Source organism: Mya arenaria, chromosome 3 (assembly GCF_026914265.1).
Source record: "Mya arenaria isolate MELC-2E11 chromosome 3, ASM2691426v1".
Classification (NCBI taxonomy): Eukaryota; Metazoa; Mollusca; class Bivalvia; order Myida; family Myidae; genus Mya; species Mya arenaria.
Window position 1 is genome coordinate 19,764,995 of NC_069124.1, and position 3,198 is coordinate 19,768,192.

Genomic DNA, 3,198 nt, shown 5'->3' on the forward strand with positions numbered 1-3,198 from the left:
TTAATAAAACGGACGCCAAGAGTTTTGAAGGTACAACTGAGATCCTTTAATAAAACGGACGCCAAGAGTTTTGAAGGTACGACTGAGATCCTTCAATGAAACGGACGCCAAGAGTTTTGAAGGTACGGCTGAGATCCTTCAATGAAACGGACGCCAAGAGTTTTGAAGGTACGACTGAGATTCTTGAATGAAACGGGCCCCATGGGGATTGAAGGTACGGCTGAGATTCTTGAATGAAACGGGCCCCAAGGGGTTTGAAGGTACGATTGAGATCTTTCAATGAAACGGACCCCAAGAGTTTTGAAGGTACGACTGAGATTCTTGAATGAAACGGGCCCCAAGGGGTTTGAAGGTACGGCTGAGATTCTTGAATGAACGGGCCCCAAGGGGTTTGAAGGTACGACTGAGCATCCTTCAATGAAACGGGCCCCAAGAGTTATGAAGATACGGCTGAGATTCTTGAATAAAACGGGCCTCAAGAGTTTTGAAGGTACGGCTGAGATTCTTGAATGAAACGGGCTCCAAGAGTTTTGAAGGTACGACTGAGATTCTTGAATGAAACGGGCTCCAAGGGGTTTGAAGGTACGACTGAGATTCTTGAATGAAACGGGCCCCAAGGGGTTTGAAGGTACGACTGAGATTCTTGAATGAAACGGGTCCCAAGAGGTTTGAAGGTACGACTGAGATTCTTGAATGAAACGGGCCCCAATGGGTTTGAAGGTACGACTGAGATTCTTGAATGAAACGGGTCCCAATGGGTTTGAAGGTACGACTGAGATTCTTGAATGAAACGGGGCCCAAGGGGTTTGAAGGTACGACTGAGATTCTTCAATGAAACGGTCCCCAAGGGGTTTGAGGGTACGACTGAGATTCTTGAATGAAACGGGTCCCAAGGGGTTTGAAGGTACGACTGAGATTCTTGAATGAAACGGGCCCCAAGAGTTTTGAATGTACGGCTTAGATTCTTGAATGAAACGGGCTCCAAAAGTTTTGAATGTACGGCTTAAATTCTTGAATGAAACGGGCCCCAAGGGGTTCGAAGGTACGACTGACATACTTGAATGAAACGGGCTCCAAGAGTTTTAAAGGTACAGCTGAGATTCTGGCATGAAACGGGCCCCAAGAGTTTTGGAGGTACGGTTGAGATTCTTGAATGAAACGGGCCCCAAGGGATTTGAAGGTACGACTGAGATTCTTGAATGAAACGGGCTCCAAGAGTTTTGAAGGTACGACTGAGATTCTTGAATGAAACGGGCTCCAAGAGTTTTGAAGGTACGACTGAGATCCTTCAATAAAACGAACGCCAAGAGTTCTGAAGGTACGACTGAGATTCTTGAACGAAACGGGCTCCAAGGGGTTTGAAGGTACGACTGAGATCCTTCAATGAAACGGACGCTAAGAGTTTTGAAAGTACGACTGAGATTCTTGAATGAAACGGGCCCCAAGGGGTTTAAATATACGGCTGCGATCCATATATGAAACAGGCCCCAAGAGGTTTGAAGGTACGACTGAGATCCTTCAATGAAACGGACCCCAAGAGTTTTGAAGGTACGGCTGAGATTCTGGAATGAAACGGGCTCCATAAGTTTTGAAGGTACGGCTGAGATTCTTGAATGAAACGGGCCCCAAGAGGTTTGAAGGTACGACTGAGATCTTTCAATGAAACGGACGCCAAGAGTTATGAAGATACGGCTGAGATTCTGGAATGAAACAGGCCCCAAGGGGTTTAAATAAACGAATGAGATTCATATATGAAACGGGCCCCAAGAGGTTTGAAGGTACGACTGAGATCCTGCAATGAAACGGACCCCAAGAGTTTTGAAGGTACGACTGAGATTCTTGAATGAAACGGGCTCCAAGAGTTTTGAAGGTACGGCTGAGATTCTTGAATGAACTGAGCCCCAAGAGTTTTGAAGGTACGACTGAGATTCGTGAATGAAACGGGCCCCATGAGTTTTGAAGGTACGACTGAGATTCTTGAATGAAACGGGCCCCATGAGTTTTGAAGGTACGACTGAGATTCTTGAATGAAACGGGCTCCATGAGTTTGAAGGTACGGCTGAGATTCTTGAATGAAACGGGCTCCAAGAGTTTTGAAGGTACGACTGAGATTCTTGAATGAAACGGGCCCCAATAGTTTGAAGGTACGACTGAGATTCTTGAATGAAACGGGCTCCATGAGTTTGAAGGTACGGCTGAGATTCTTGAATGAAACGGGCTCCAAGAGTTTTGAAGGTACGACTGAGATTCTTGAATGAAACGGGCCCCAAGAGTTTTGAAGGTACGACTGAGATTCTTGAATGATACGGACCCCAAGAGTTTTGAAGGTACGACTGAGATTCTTGAATGAAACGGGCTCCATGAGTTTGAAGGTACGGCTGAGATTCTTGAATGAAACGGGCTCCATGAGTTTTGATGGTACGACTGAGATTCTTGAATGAAACGGGCTCCATGAGTTTGAAGGTACGGCTGAGATTCTTGAATGAAACGGACGCCAAGAGTTTTGAAGGTACGACTGAGATTCTTGAATGAAACGGGCTCCAAGAGTTTTGATGGTACGGCTGAGATTCTTGAATGAAACGGACACCAAGAGTTTTGAAGGTACGGCTGAGATTTTGGAATGAAACGGGCTCCATGAGTTTGAAGGTACGGCTGAGATTCTTGAATGAAACGGACGCCAAGAGGTTTGAAGGTACGACCGAGATCCTTCAATGAAACGGACCCCAAGAGTTTTGAAGGTACGACTGAGATTCTTGAATGAAACGGGCTCCATGAGTTTGAAGGTACGGCTGAGATTCTTGAATAAAACGGACGCCAAGAGTTTTGAAGGTACGACTGAGATTCTTGAATGAAACGGTCGCCAAGAGTTTTGAAGGTACGACTGAGATTCTTGAATGAAACGGTCACCAAGAGTTTTGAAGGTACGACTGAGATTCTTGAATAAAACGGGCCCCAAGAGTTTTGAAGGTACGACTGAGATTCTTGAATGAAACGGGCTCCATGAGTTTGAAGGTACGGCTGAGATTCTTGAATGAAACGGTCGCCAAGAGTTTTGAAGGTACGACTGAGATTCTTGAATGAAACGGGCTCCATGAGTTTTGAAGGTACGACTGAGATTCTTGAATGATACGGACCCCAAGAGTTTTGAAGGTACGGCTGAGATTCTTGAATGAAACGGGCTCCATGAGTTTTGAAGGT